Here is a 16,770-nt window from a genome sequence, read left to right on the forward strand (position 1 = left end):
CACAGAAACACGTTTTCAGATTCATGGATTCTATCAGTTGATGTTTGAAACTTGTCTAAATGATTCCTTGTGAACTTCTTCCTTTTTAGTCCTTTTAAAGACGGCAGCGCGACATCTGGCCGATCAATGGAGAAAGTTAAGGTGACCCACAGCTATTGAAAGAATTGCATACATGCTTACAGTACAATTTACCACATACTAAAGGCCTGTGTGTGCTCTCAGCAGCCTGCTGCATTGGAGTTTGCCTGGTAACAGATGACTCAAACGGAGTCAGGAAGTATACTTCTAAAATGTCTTTGTTTGTTGAGTGAGGTCATGCACTGAGGTCAAGACACATGGGCTGCCTGCACACATGCACAGTATATAGATTTGTTTTGCTTGTAAACGGCATGCTCATGTTCTGTTCTTAAGTGCAGTAAGTGAAATAACAGGAAGCATCTGGAGGTGGCGGAGGAACAGAGGAAGGAACTGTTCTTTTTTAGAATATGTCCAGGCTGGAATTACTGGAACTCATGTATGTTTTTTTATCTGCTCTGATGCATAATACTCGTCATCAACTATGTTATATATATGACACCCCATTTATTGTTCGGAGAAGATCGATGCTGTTTGAGTGATTGGGCTCGACTTCCCACATATATGTGTTTTAATAAAATCATTGTTTTGACGGACAATGGACCCCCAGTCGTATGTCTCTTCCCTCAAATACGAATCAGGACACTCCCATCATTCCAGGACCAGGTGCTTTCATTCCAACCTACATGTTGTTGGGGCCCCTGCCCCAACCTACAAGCTTCTCACTGAATTTCAGTATGTTGTGTTTCTCTGAAGCTCAGTTCACAACCAGCTCCTCTGCATTTTCAACAGGTCTGAGCTCATTAAAATGATTTCAAATGTTTGATTTCTCTTTCTTAATGGGATGTTTCCATCATGGCTGAATAATTGGACATCCAATATTACTTAATGTATCAAATATTAAAAACAATGAGCATCTCCCATGTTTCTGTCATTCTATAAAAAGAGCTGCTTTTAAAACTGATCCAATCAAAGAAAAAAACATGAACTTCCATATTGATCAGATCATTGAGTACAGCTCTTATCTCTCTCCCTGAACTCTTCATGGATGGTGATTTGTGGCCCTCTGCTGGTGAGAAGATGAACTGCATGATATTAAATTCAATTCAATTTTATTTATATAGCACCAAATCGCAACAGCAGTTTCCTCAAGGCGCTTTATATTGTACAGTAGATCGTACAATAATAGATACAGAGAAAAACCCAACAATCATATGACCCCCTATGAACAAGCACTTTGGCAACAGTGGGAAGGAAAAACTCCCTTTTATCTATTTTTTTTATTTATTTTATTTATTTATTTTTTTTGCCTGTCCCGTTTGGCTCTTTTGCCATGAGAATTATTCTCTAAAGGCAAAGAAAGATGCCCAACGGATTTACTTTACCAAAATGACCATCCCAGCCTTGCCATAATGGTCCATTTTATTCACCTTTTATTGTTTATTTTATTTTCACTTGCTGAATATGGGACAGACTTGACTGGGGGAAAGAAGGGGAGAAAGAAAGAGGGAAAGAGAAACAGCTGAGAAGACGGATGGGGATATATCGATGTATCGATCACCTAAATCACCTTTTGAGAAAGAAAAAAGAAAACAAGCAGAAGAGAACAAGAGTAATAGAATAAACAACATCACAATGATATATGGGAATATGACAGTAAATAATAAATATTAACCCTCCTGCCATCCTTTAAAAAACTCACACCCATCACCCTAGGGACCATTCTCAGCCACGCCATAAAAAGACCATATATCCATATTTTATTCCACTTTAAATTAGCCAACCTTGTAAAACTACTTCTCCCTGAAATATTCATGTAAAGTTTTAATTATATTTTCGTTGTTTTAACCCTTCAAATCCCAGTGTTATTACATGAGCGCCCTGTGTTATAAGCCCCAAAAACCAAAAAACGAAACTAAATATTTCCACAAAAAACCAGTTGAAGTAATATGTGATTGTCATTATAAGTAGGCCTTTAGATGGACCAAAGATTGACCTGCCATTATTTTTTTTGCATTTTTTTTGCAATTTAAAAATTAAAACTTCAAGGCCCTGAGTCTTCATTGACATCCAAGAAAAGAAGAAAAAATAAAATCATATGATGATAATTTGGGGTTGAAAAATAGCGTTTATAATGGAAGTCAATGGGCAGAAAATGGTCCCCAGGGTGATGGGTGTGGGGATTTCTGCTGCTCAGCCATTTTAGGCTGATTTAAGGAATTCACACTGGAATATTAACATTGACAGGTAAAAACTATCCTGTGGCAAGTTTGGTTATATTCCACTGAACACAGTGGAAATGGCAGCCATTTAACACATAGCAGTGGCACAAAAAGGTCCCAAGAAGGCAGGAAGGTTAAACATTATTGTGCAGCACATAAGATCAACAGGACACAGTGTTCTTTGAGGTAGGAGCCAAAAAGGGTGTAGTTTGTGGGTGTGATCACCCGAGTGTACACCTGTGAGCATGGACGCGCTTGTTTTTTTAAAAGGTCCCTTCATGTAATGATCTGCTAGAGGGTGGGGGAGGGGGGGGGGCACAGCCCCGTCCTCCAGGGCATGAAGCAGGTATGGAGGAGATCAAAACTCCAGACATCCAGAGGCCCCCAGAACACAAGAGACCAAGGAAGACCCACAGAGGGGCAGCTGCGCCACTGTCCCAGAAAGAGCTGAGGAGAGTCCCAGATGAGGGCTCACTCAGCAGCCGCGGAGCAGAAGCCAGGGGGAGTTGCAGTGACGCGCCCGTGAGCTCCGCCGGCAGCCAGCTGTGCCTGAGTGACCGAGCCCCAGGCCGTGAGCCCCAGGCTCCAGGCCCCAATAAGCGGCCGCCAAGGAGTGAGCCGGTGTGTACCCTAGACGCCCACCCCCAGACACAAAGAACCACCAATGCACCGATGTCTGAGGGAGTCCACCACTGGCAGGGGAAGTGGTGGTGGGGGGAGATAGGCCTCCAAACCTTGGAGGGCCCGAGATGTCCCCAGAGAGGTGGCGTCTGATACCCAACCTGACATATAGACACAGACATACAGGCACACACAGACACAAACATCCATTCCCACCCTCATGCTCTCATATGCACTTACTCCACACTCAACCAACGTGGAGACAGACATAAAGAGACGCTGTACACACGATAACACTCCCCAAGCGTACTCTACGAACCGGGTCTAGGTACCCTTGCCCCTGGAGGGGGGAACTGCACCCAGACCCAGGTGGTGTTACCCTTTTCCCTGCGGTGGGGAGAGGCAGACCGCCCCGACTCCACAGCAGCAGGGAGGCCCCACACTCCAGACCGCAGTCGGACGGCCAACTCCTCCTCCTAGCCCCCCCGCTGCAGCAGGCCGCAGAGAATGGAGGTGAGAGAAGACTCCAAACCTCCCTCCACCCGCTCATTGTATTGTTGATGCATGTGTGTTCTAAGGTGCATTTAAAACCCAGGAGGGCATGGAGCTACCTGCCAGAGAGCAGCAGGTAAGCGCATAGTCCCTCCTGTTAGCCCTCAATGTCTACGTGTATTTAAAATTGAGAGGTGGGCAACGACGCCAGGGGTGAGGTGTACACCCTGATGGTAATTTGGATTCCGTGTATCGTGCCCACCCCCAAGATCCTATATGTATGTGTAACGAGAGTGTCAGTAATGTGAATGTCTAAGTTGTGGGATAAAATTGAGGCAGAGGCAGCCAGAAGGGGACGGGGGGGCGTAGCCTCCTCTGCACCCTGGTGACATACCCCTACTCCAAGGCCCTGCATGTGTGGGTGGTTGTGGTGGAGCAGGAAGAGGGAGGCAGCTGGAGATGGGGAGGGAAGGAAGGGAGGGGCAAGTGACCCCTCCCTGGGGCCAGCTCCCCCGCTGATCCCAGTAGGCACCCCCATACTCCGCGACCCGCCAGGGAAAGGGGGCCCAGGCCCATCCAGACCGGGGCCCAGTGCAGCAGCGCCCCCCGGCCCCACAGAGCCCGGGACAGTCCACCCAACCCCACCACAGAGAAAACTGCACCCACCCCACCATCCACTCATCTTCCAGACTACATAAGACAATAGACGCCCAGGCTGAGATCTTCCTCCACCTCTCCTGTATCTCCCCCTCCTGCAGAGAGAGTCTCTGCAGGAGGGGGAAGCTGAAGAGAGGAAAGCTCCTGCAAGATGTGACAATCTCCCCCACCAGTTGAAGAGCCCCCCAGGTGGCTCGACGCACCGGCAGCACCCTGCGCCAGGGCTGGGCCCCCACCCGCCCACAACCCCGGCAACACACCAACCAGGACCCAAGCCCCCGAGGCCCGGCCAGGGCCCCAGCCCAGAGATGGAGCGCCCCCAGAACCTCACGCCCATCCCAGACCCACCCAGGGGCAGCCAGGCTACCAGGTCAGTAACCCACGTCCGTCAGCACAGACCCTCCCCTAGCCCTGCTGCACGCAGCCACGAGGAAACAGTCACCTGAGAGCCAACAGAGCCCCTAACCGGACATGACCGCTACCCCAGGTTGAGCCCCCCAAGGAAGATGCCTCCAGGGCACCCTCCGACACCCTAAGCCTGTCCCTACCCCCACACAAATCACAACAGTGAAGGCGGGACCAAACTATGACCCCCCACCCCCACTGGGTGATGGAGCTGATCAAAGGAGCCCAGAGCAATTGATCTGATGTGGTGGCAGAGGGTGTATCAACACTAATGTAATCGAATAGATAATTTCTATACTGGTTAGAATTAAGATTGTTTTTATTTTTCCAGTTCCTGAGGACTGTTTTCTTGGCTATGCATTGGGCAGTGAAAACCATATGGGCTATATTCTTTTCTGAAGTGACATTATCTAAGCTGCCCAACAAACACACTAAGGGGGAAGTTGGAATGTTACATTTCAGACACTTTGATAAGTCTTCACATATCTCACGCCAAAACTTCTGAACTGGTGGACAGAACCAAAGAGCATGGATATAATTGTCCGGTGAATTGGTTTGGCAGTGTGAGCAGTTGTTGGCAGACGTAAAGCCCATCTTGAATATCCGATGACCTGTATAGTGCACTCTATGTAGTATTTTGTATTGAATTAATTGAAGATTGGGATTAGATGAAAGGTTTTTAAGCAAATCTGAGACCAGAAGTTTAGGTCTAAGTTAACTGATAAATCCGCTTCCCATTTTGCAATAGGAAGTGATATTGATTCATCTGTTTTAGAAAGCATTCTGTATATTTTGGATAGTAATTTGGGGGTTTTAAGAGTAAGAAATTGAACCACACTTGGTGGTGTTTGTAGTTGAACTTGACCCGGTTTAAATTTCTTTTTTACTATGGATTTAATTTGTTGATATTCTAAAAATCTTTTCTTGTTGATCCCATATTGTGTAACTAGTCTGTCAAATGAAATAAATACTGTTCCTTCTAGTATATGTTCTAAATATTTGATTCCTTTATCACTCCAATCTGAAAAGTTTATCATATTATTGTTTTGTAATATGTCAGGGTTGTTCCAGATAGGTGTACGTTTGCATGGGATTAATGAAGACGCCGTCAATTTTAGAAATTCCCACCATGCTGTCAGAGAAGAGCTGATGTTGATGCTTTGAAAGCATTCATATCGTTGGATGTTTGAGCTGATAAATGGTAGGTCTGAGATCTCTAGATTATTGCAAAGTGCTTGTTCTACATCTAGCCAAGGTTCATCTAAGAGGGTATGTTTTAGCCATCCTGAGATAAACTGAAGCCTGTTGGCTAAGAAGTAGTGCTGAAAGTTAGGTAGTTCTAATCCTCCTCTATCCTTGGTCTTTTGTAGTGTTTTTAAGCTTATACGTGGGGGTTTATTTTTCCAAAGGAATTTGGACATACATGAATCTAGAGATCTGAACCAGTCTTGTGGTGGTTTAGTTGGGATCACTGAGAATAAATAATTTATTTTTCTTAAGACCATCATTTTTATAGCGGCAACCCTTCCCATGAGTGATATGAGTAGACATTTCCACCTAGCCAGATCATCTTCTACCTTCTTTAAAAGTGGGATATGGTTAAATTTAGTTAGATCTGCAAGCTTGGGAGAAACATTAATGCCTAAATATTTTATATTTCCCGATTGCAGTGGTGTAGAAGAGGAATTATGGAGGGAGTAATTAATTGGTAGGACTGTAGATTTTGACCAGTTAATTAAGTAATCTGATATTCTTGCAAAAGAGTTTATCAATTCAATCACCTCAGAGATATTGGTTTGTGAATTTTGGAGAAAGAGTAACACATCATCCGCATAAAGGCTGTTTTTATGTTCCACGTTCTTGCATTTTATGCCTTTAATTACTGAATTCTGTCTAATTGCTGCTGCTAGTGGTTCAATAAAAATTGCAAACAGTGAAGGGGAGAGTGGGCATCCCTGCCTGGTGCCCCTCAAGAGACAGAAGCTGGAGGATGTCTGGTCATTTGTTCTGACACAAGCTGTTGGGGAATTACATAATATTTTTAACCAGTTTATGAAAGAGGATCCAAAACCAAATTTGTGTAAAGTTGCAAATAGAAATTTCCAGTTAACTCTGTCAAATGCTTTTTCTGCGTCTAAAGAGAATATTGTAGTTTCTAGGTTTTTACTGTATGAGTAGTCTATCAAATTAAATAATCTACGTGTATTTGTTGATGAGTGCCTACCTTTTATGAAACCAGTTTGGTCAGGATGAATTAAGAGGGGGGTAATTTTCTCCAGTCTCTTTGAGAGAGCTTTGCAGATTATTTTAAGGTCTACATTTATAAGGGATATTGGACGATAGCTTGAGGGATATACAGGTCTTTGCCTGGTTTTAGCAGGAGATTAATGTTTGCAGAATTCATATTTGATTGAAGTCTGCCCTTTTCTTTGATTTCTAACAACGTTCTTTTAAAAAACTGGTGCTAGAATCGTCCGGAATTCTTTGTAGAATTTTGCAGGAAAGCCGTCTGGACCTGGAGCCTTATCCCTTAGGCGTTCCTCGTCAAAAAAGTTACCCTTTTGGGTAACTTTGGATTTTTGATTTTCAATATATCAGTCATTTTAAAGACTAGTTGCATGAAACTGACTTATGATGTGCATTTTAGGATTATTTTTAAAATTCATTGATCCCCTCTATGGTGTGGTGTATAGTAAAGGAGATTCACATAAGTGTTACCTTTCGCATCCCTCGTACCCTTTTGGGTCCCATTGACTCCCTTTATAATCACATATTTTCGATATACTGTAATCCTGACATGTGATAATTTTTTTCTCGTGAATACCTAATGGATCTAAGCCTCAGCCTTCAAAATAAAGGAAAAATAGGTTTTGGATCCAATGAGCACAATATTAGGTACAGCACCACCATAGACATTTTCAGTGTTTTTGAATGCAGGACATGGTTATCTTATTATGCAAAATACATGACAATAAAACAGCTGACCACCATAAAATAGTCTCGATGTAGTGGAACTGATATAAGAGAGTGGTGTGAATGTGATTGAGAATATATTTATATTTTATATATATATTTATAATATATATTATGGGTTCCCCCCCCCCCCCCCCCAAAAAAATAAAAAAAATAAACAGGGGTCTTTATGACAATAAAGCTATAAAAACATAAAAAATATTTACAAAATTATGAAAAACTTTATATCTGTGGTTAGGTCTGAAGTTGTTTAAAAGATCTGATGTGAAAAAAAATGAAAAAACAATTCATAAAATTCATTGCTATATCACCTTTTGGATGGGGACCATTTTGGGTCCCGAGGGATACCAATGGATGTATAATGCAAAAACACTTATTGCTCCAAAAATAATAATGCAGCCAAATCAATTCTGTTATGAATTCTTTACCCATCCAAGGCTCTAATAACCTCATGCCAAGTAGTTCCATTTGCAACTCATTTTTTGAAAATATTGCATATTATGGTTTTTTACCGCCCAAAGAAAATAAACAGAGGTCTTTATGACAATAAAGCCATAAAAACATAAAAAATATTAAGAAAATTATGAAAAACTTTATATCAGTGGATAGGTCTGAAGTTGTTTAAAAGATCTAATGTGAAAAAAACTGGAAAAAAAATTCATAAAATTCATTGCTATATCACCTTTTGGATGGGGACCATTTTGGGTCCCGAGGGATACCAATGGATGTATAATGCAAAAACTCTTATTGCTCCAAAAATAATAATGCAGCCAAATCAATTCTGTTATGAATTCTTTACCCATCCAAGGCTCTAATAACCTCATGCCAAGTAGTTCCATTTGCAACTCATTTTTTGAAAATATTGCATATTGTGGTTTTTTACCCCCCAAAGAAAATAAACAGAGGTCTTTATGACAATAAAGCCATAAAAACATAAAAAAATATTTACAAAATTATGAAAAACTTTATATCAGTGGATAGGTCTGAAGTTGTTTAAAAGATCTGATGTGAAAAAAACTGAAAAAAAAATTCATAAAATTCATTGCTATATCACCTTTTGGATGGGGACCTTTTTGGGTCCCGAGGGATACCAATGGATGTATAATGCAAAAACTCTTATTGCTCCAAAAATAACGATGCATCCAAATCAATTCTATTCTGAATTCTTTACCTATCCAAGGCTCTAATAACCTCATGCCAAGTAGTTCCATTTGCAACTCATTTTTTGAAAATATTGCATATTGTGGTTTTTTACCCCCCAAAGAAAATAAACAGAGGTCTTTATGACAATAAAGCCATAAAAACATAAAAAATATTTACAAAATTATGAAAAACTTTATATCAGTGGATAGGTCTGAAGTTGTTTAAAAGATCTGATGTGAAAAAAACTGAAAAAAAAATTCATAAAATTCATTGCTATATCACCTTTTGGATGGGGACCTTTTTGGGTCCCGAGGGATACCAATGGATGTATAATGCAAAAACTCTTATTGCTCCAAAAATAATAAAGTATCCAAATCAATTCTGTTATGAATTTTTTACCTATCCAAGGCTCTAATAACCTCATGCCAAGTAGTTCCATTTGCAACTCATTTTTTGAAAATATTGCATATTATGGTTTTTTACCCCCCAAAAAACCGGGGTTTTTATGACAATAAAGCCATAGAAACCTAAAAAATATTAAAAAAATTATGAAAAACTTTATATCAGTGGATAGGTCTGAAGTTGTTTAAAAGATCTGATGTTAAAAAAACTGGAAAAAAAATTCATAAAATTCATTCCTATATCACCTTTTGGATGGGGACCATTTTGGGTCCCGAGGAACTTAAAAGGGTGTAAATTGTAAAAACTCTTATTGCTCCAAAAATAATAATGGGTCCAAATCAATTCTGTTCTGAATTCTTTACCTATCCAAGGCTCTAATAACCTCATGCCAAGTAGTTCCATTTGCAACTCATTTTTTGAAAATATTGCATATTATGGTTTTTTACCCCTCAAAAAACAGGGGTTTTTATGACAATAAAGCCATAGAAACCTAAAAAATATTAAAAAAATTATGAAAAACTTTATATCAGTGGATAGGTCTGAAGTTGTTTAAAAGATCTGATGTGAAAAAAACTGGAAAAAAAATTCATAAAATTCATTCCTATATCACCTTTTGGATGGGGACCATTTTGGGTCCCGAGGAACTTAAAAGGGTGTAAATTGTAAAAACTCTTATTGCTCCAAAAATAATAATGGGTCCAAATCAATTCTGTTCTGAATTCTTTACCTATCCAAGGCTCTAATAACCTCATGCCAAGTAGTTCCATTTGCAACTCATTTTTTGAAAATATTGCATATTATGGTTTTTTACCCCCCAAAAAACAGGGGTTTTTATGACAATAAAGCCATAGAAACCTAAAAAATATTTAAAAAATTATGAAAAACTTTATATCAGTGGATAGGTCTGAAGTTGTTTAAAAGATCTGATGTGAAAAAAACTGAAAAAAATTTTCATAAAATTCATTCCTATATCACCTTTTGGATGGGGACCATTTTGGGTCGGGAGGAACTTAAAAGGGTGTAAATTTTGAAGATTGCCCAAGGGTTCATATTTGATTGAAGTCTGCCCTTTTCTTTGATTTCTAACAACGTTCTTTTAAAAAACTGGTGCTAGAATCGTCCGGAATTCTTTGTAGAATTTTGCAGGAAAGCCGTCTGGACCTGGAGCCTTATTATTGGGCATACTTATCAGGGCTTCCTGGAGTTCACCTGGTGTCAGTGGTGAATCCAGTGCAATTGCTTGAGTGTCTAATAATTTTGGAAGAGTTATGTTGTCCAAAAACTGAACAATTTCTTTTTTAGATGGGTTTATTTGTGGTGAATACAACGTTTTATAGAAATCCCTGAAAATGTTGTTTATTTGTATCGGTTCATATATTGTGTTCCCAGATAAATCTTGAACAGCACAAATAGTTGTTTTTTATTTATTTATTTTTAGAAATTGACCGGATTCATTACCATGTTCATAATTTTGTAAGCGTAGTCTTTGTACTAAGAACTTTTTTTATTTTTTTTTTATCAATTATCTCATTTAATTCATCACAGCTTTCCCTGCTTCCCATAGAACAGATGCTGATGTTTCGGGAGTGTCATTATAGTCCAAATATGAAGTCCACTCTTTTTTAAAATATTTAATAAAGTCTTCATCTTTAAGCAGCGATGTATTAAATCTCCAGTTCTCCAAAAAATCTCCAAAAAATAATCCAGACGAGAGTAAGAGTGATGGACATGTGAGAAAAAAGTATATTCCTTACTGGTGGGGTGAAGGGAGCGCCATGCATCGCAAAGACCAAAGTCGCTCATATACTGTTTGATTATATTTGTGGACTGCCAATTACGTTGAGTTCCCGCTTTATTGAGCCTATCCATGTCTTCATTTAGTCCAAGGTTGAGGTCGCCTCCAAGAACAAGTGTGCCATCTAAGTGTTCAGAGAGTGCACTGAAAAAACCGTGAAAGAATGAGGGATCATCACCATTTGGACCATATACACTTATATACATAGCTTTTTATCAAGTATAGATAGTTTAATGATTAAGAATCTGCCCTCTGGATCTATAACTGTATCGAGTACTGTGAAATTAATATTTTTATGTATTAAAATTGCTACTCCCCTTTGTCTAGAATTATAACAAGCTGAGAACACATTAGGAAACTCAGGTGTTTTAAGTTCATTCGAACCTCTAAGAGGTCTGTGGGTCTCTTGTAAAAGGACAACATCTGCCTGTAGTTTTTTGAGTTGGTTAAATATTTTTAACCTCTTTTCTCTGGAGCCAGCTCCATTTATATTCCATGTAATGAACCTCAGTGCACCCATAGATGTTTGTGTATAACTAGGGGTGTATGCTGTGTGCGTCGCTTAGACAGGTGGAGAGAATACGTCACTTGTTCATAAATAAAGAGAAGGAGAGAGAGAAAAAATGTGTGGCGAGATGCTCCCTGAGTCTGACTATGTGTGTGCATATTTACTAATATGAGTAGGCTTGGGTTAAGTGTGTGTATCCGAAACGACTGTGTGCTTGGGTTAAGTGTGTGTATCCTAAACGACTGTGTGCGCTGTCTGACTGATGTAAATGTGCTGCCGTTGAGCGCATGGTGCGTATGTGTCGAAATAAAGGATGTTTGTGGATGAGTGTCGAAGCAGGTGATCGAGGCAGTGAAAGGAATAAAGAAAGAAACCAAGGACAGGGGTGAGCAGCATAAAAACAAGAGGGGGGAAAGAGAGAAAAAAAAAACAAGAAGAAAAAAAACAAAAACAAAATGTAAACATTCCAATTAAATCACTGACGGAGAGTGACGGTGTTAGTTCTGCTATGAAATCACACTTTAAGATGCGATTTGATACCGGTAAGTTAAACAGATGTTAATGCAAGTTAGTGTGAGTGGATAGGGAAAGGGTGTAGCTGATTCTTATCTGGTGTGAGGTTAATACAGCCACGGAGTGATGTTGGGGTCGCGGTGGAGCTGTCCGTCCACGTACAGCCGGTCCACAGCGATGACAGCGCGGGAGCCCTTCTGGATGAAGCCGCGTCGGATTGGGAAGAGGACCCTGCGTCGTTCCAAGATCTCTTTGGGGAACTGGTCGTTCATGCTGAAGTCCGTTCCTTTTAATTCCCTGCCGCGGCTTTTCACATGTTGCTTTTGTTTGAAGTGGCCGAATTTGGCCACGATAGGACGTGGTCTCCCGGCCGTAGCCCGAATGGGGCCGAGGCGATGTACCCGATCGAAGACGATGTTCTTCACAGTGTCCTCCGGCAGCTTCAGGTGGGTTTTGATTAAACTTTTTACCGTGGTCTCCGCGTCCTCTCCATCGGCTTCTGGAATACCAGAAAATACCAGATTATCACGCATGCTACGAGCCTGTAGATCAATAACTGTTTCTTTTATTTTTTTATTTTCTCTATTGAGCTGGGTAACATTTTCTGTGAGACATTTCACCGACTCCCTTAGCGTGGCATTTTCAGCAGCAAGCGTTTCCACGTGCCGCTGGCTGTACTCCAGGGATTCTCGCAAGCATTGAAATTCTCGGTGAAGAATCTCCACCAAGGACAGCCTTGGACATTCGCTTGTCGATTGACTCCAGTATGTCGGCAATATCTTTGCCGGCTGGCGATGTTGAGCCGGGGGAATCTGCCGGGCGTTGTCTTTTCGACGACGGCGTCTCAGGTTTGGCCGGGGAAGCTGCACACTGGGCCTTCTTCATCACGAGATCCTGAAAGCACTGATCAATATAATCTTGGACAGTCTCTAAACTCTCCCCGTTGTTCTCCAGGGTGTTGGAGATTATTTAGACAAATATTGTTAGTTATAAGACAAGTGATAAGTGTATTTGGTAATACTGAAGCTTAAATGAATTTGTTCAAATCTAAACTACCATTTGCTTTAATTTTCCGCCAAAATCTCCGGCGTCTGACGTCAGTTACAACATGAGTCGCTTACCTTGTCCGTCACTTCCGTCACTTACCTCCGCCCTCTCAACTCCTGTTAAAACTCCCTTTTAACAGGAAGACACCTCAGGCAGATCCAGGCTCAGGGAGGGGCGGGGCCATCTGCTTCGACCGGTTGGGGTGAGAGAAGGAAGACAGGATAAAGACATGCTGTGGAAGAGAGACAGAGGTTAATAACAGATATGATTCAATGCAGAGAGGTCTATTAATACATAGTGAGTGAGAAAGGTGACTGGAAAGGAAAAACTCAATGCATCATGGGAATCCCCCCGGCAGCCTACATCTATTGCAGCGTAACTAAGGGAGGATTCATATATATTCAAATAATAAAAAAAAATGTTCATGTACCTGTTACTACCAATTCAATTTCAATTTAATTCAATTCATTTTTATTTATATAGCACTAAATCACAACAAAAGTCACCTCAAGGCGCTTCATATTTAACAGTAGATACAGAGAAAAACCCAACAATCATATAATAATAATAATAATAATGGATTGGATTTATATAGCGCTTTTCAAGGCACCCAAAGCGCTTTACAATACCACTATTCATTCACTCTCACATTCATACACTGGTGGAGGCAGCTACAGTTGTAGCTACAGCTGCCCTGGGACAGACTGACAGAAGCGAGGCTGCCATATCGCGCCATCGGCCCCTCTGGCCAACACCAGTAGGCGGTAGGGTAAAGTGTCTTGCGCAGGGACACAACAACCAGGACAGAGAGCCCGGGGATCGAACCGGCGACCTTCTATGACCTCCTATGAGCAAGCACTTTGGCAACAGTGGGAAGGAAAAACTACCTTTTAACAGGAAGAAACCTCCGGCAGAACCAGGCTCAGGGAGGGGCGGGGTGAGAGAAGGAAGACACACCATTACCGGTGTACCCAGCTTCCACAATTACAAGAGTTTGACCCCCGGCGGGTGTGTCGCCGAGTGGGGAAAAACGGTTAGACACTAGGGGTGGGTTTTTATAAACAATTAAAATTGATTCTGGCTTGGATAACGTGAAATCGATTCATTAAAATCCTGAATCGACTTTTTTTAATATAAATTTATTTTGGTGAAACCTCACAAAATTTCAACAACCACCAAACAGCTAAGACAGTAAATGGGAGCAGGAACACACAAACTGCACAAAGACGTAAACACACAGCGCGGACCCGCCGACGGATCAGAATCAGTGAGATGTCACCTTTCTCACCTGACGGCACTGACACGGTCAGCAGAGTGAAGCTGACCCCCCCACCCACTTGAAACGTAAAGGCCAATAGGTGGAGCGGTTAGTGCTACGTTTGTGCAGATTTGTGCAGGTAAAATGATCGTTTGTGCTGCTACGGTTTTTTGAGATATTAAACTTTATTTTATAGGTCATTCAAAGGTCACCATCCCCCCAGACTGCTCCAAAACTAGCCAAAATGGTCTACTTTTTTAGTGCTACGTTTGTGCTGATTTGTGCAGGTAAAATTAGCGTTTGTGCTGCTACAGTTTCTGAGATATAAATTTTAATTATTATGGCCTATGCTGTATAACACCAGTGTCTGTGGCAGTGAGTTTCAGCAGCTGTGGAGTTTTGCACTTTTATAGAAGACTGTCCACTTTTTCTAGGCTTGCTGTATATTAACTTTTATTAGTTTACACTTTAGTAATACAATTTATTCAGCGGAGAGGTCGATATTTATTTTGTTACCAGTGCAGAAACATACACAATGTAGGCTAAAGTTTTTTTCTGTGGCAAAACTGAGTTTCATGTGAAGTGATTCACGTATACCTAAATTATTATTATTTTTTACATACCCAGTTGGCCTCTATGATTTTGTTTTGAATTATATATGTTCATTATTATTAATGTAGAAAAAATGAAGTGTTTGCTTTGATAGGTTGTTACCTACGTGTAGAAAACTGAATATTCCACAGCAACTAGGCCAGGGATCTTCAAACTGCGGCTTTAAAGCCACATGTGGCTCTTCGGCCTCTCCACTGTGGCTCTTATAACACCAAGTAAGTCATTTTTCATTATAAAGACAACAAGAAAGGGTTCTGGTAACAGTTTGGTTTTTTTTTATGACATATCTGCATTGACTATTCACTGAATGTACAGGCTTTTAAAAGTGATTTAATGTTTCTTAGCTTCAAATCTGTTTACTGTAATTTTCAAGTTGGTTTCTGTTTGGTTTGCAAGATCAGTATCAATCCACACAATATCTCCAATGTTGTAGCTGTGAGTAACTGTCCCTGCACAGAGCTCATTTCCTGTGGTGCTGTCTTCTGATTTGAATTCTGATGGACACAGAGATGGATTGGAGAGTGGCCTGAGGCAGGTAGACTCAGCTAGGCCAGGTCCTGCTTCCACAGCCTTGCCAAGATGAGCATTACCAGACTCTTTGAGGACAGAGATGGCAGGAGAAACAAATGACACTTCCCTTGTCATCCCTTTGCTGAGGTAGCAGTGCTGTGAAGAGCAGTGTTTGGTAAAATAAACACTTGAGATCTTCCTCATTGTCTTAGCAATTACAGCAGAGATATTGCACTGAGCATCGATTTGGATGGCAGCAGACCTCAACGAGACAGCTTCAAACATTACACTAAGCAGCTCTGCTCTCCTTCTGTGGGTTTGTTGGGTCACACCATCTGTGGCAATGGCTTTCACCAGCTGCAGGACTGGGTTTTGTGGGATTATAATATTACCTTATGCCATGTTAGACCCCTAATTAAAGATTGTGAATTATTATGTAGTTTTAGTTTGCATTATTCTCCTGAATTAGAAGAAGGTGATAACTATTACATTTGTTAGACTGATTTGCATTGCATTAGACTGCTGATTTATTGTGAAGAATGATATTGTTATATGATGCATTATACTGCTGAGTTATAAGAAATACTGTTCGCAGAAAGTCATTGCCTTATTTGTCTGATTAGAAGAGAACAGAATATGCTGGAGTTTTCTGCCCCATCTCAGCAGGAGCAGATAAACAGGGAGCCAAGGTTGTAGCTTAGGCGCTGTGTGAGAGAAAGGATGTGAATGTTTAGGCTTTTATGATTAGGTGGGGGCACCAGAGGCTATAAGAGTTTGATCAATGCTCCACCATTTTGAGATCTGATGCTGTCTGCGTACGGTGTCCATCTAACTGCCTCTAACTGCTTAGCAGCCGCTAAGAAATTGGGTTAGAGGCCCAAGTAGTTTGGTAGGGAATTGGTCATTTTGTGGGTTAGAGGCCCCATTGGTCTTAAGGTTGGACCTGAGTTGGTCATTTTGTGAGTTAGTGGCTCCATTGACCACTAGGTTGCACCTGCCTCAGTCATACCCTTGTTTTGGGGGGTTGACTGTTGTTTCAAAGTGTTATAAATTATTATAGGACGGCAGTTAGAGGCTGCCAAGAAGGTTACAGCGGAGGTTACGCTCCCTCCTGGCCGCGGACGCGCGACCTTGACCTGTCGGCGAACAGGGTTAGTTCAGTTTGGCTTGACTGTGGGGTACAGGGCATCCTGGAATAAGCTAGGAGTTAGAGGCTTCTTACTGTGTTGAACGGTATCTGCGCTTTTTTGGACACTGTTAAATTGAGTTAGGGACTTTAGAGATTAGGCCAGAGACAGTTAGAGTCTGATACTGGTTAATTGATTACAAAAAAGTTGGACTTTTTTCGGTTGGACCCGTTAACTTAAATTTGTCAAAATTGTGTAGGCGCTAAAGCTGTCAGGCCTGAGAGTGATTGTAAATATAAGACGTCTTTGTAATATAAAACAGTAGAGCTGTGTGTGAGACTGTGTGTGACGTGCAGCTGCAGCGCTGCGAGCTATTTTTAGACTGTGTGTGAACATGCAAATGAGCTGTG

The 16,770-nt window shown here is 41.2% G+C and overlaps 1 protein-coding gene across 1 annotated transcript in view; it reads left to right on the forward strand.

Annotated features, from left to right (window-relative positions):
• LOC146640684 (protein NLRC3-like) overlaps positions 1 to 16,770 on the forward strand; it is a 151,635-nt gene that overhangs the window by 90,814 nt on the left and 44,051 nt on the right. The gene's annotated exons all lie outside the window — the stretch shown is intronic.

This window comes from Rhamphochromis longiceps, unplaced genomic scaffold (assembly GCF_057381845.1).
Source record: "Rhamphochromis longiceps isolate RC_006_pf unplaced genomic scaffold, R_longiceps_female_GT1.1 unmapped_scaffold_4, whole genome shotgun sequence".
In the NCBI taxonomy this organism is placed as follows: domain Eukaryota; kingdom Metazoa; phylum Chordata; class Actinopteri; order Cichliformes; family Cichlidae; genus Rhamphochromis; species Rhamphochromis longiceps.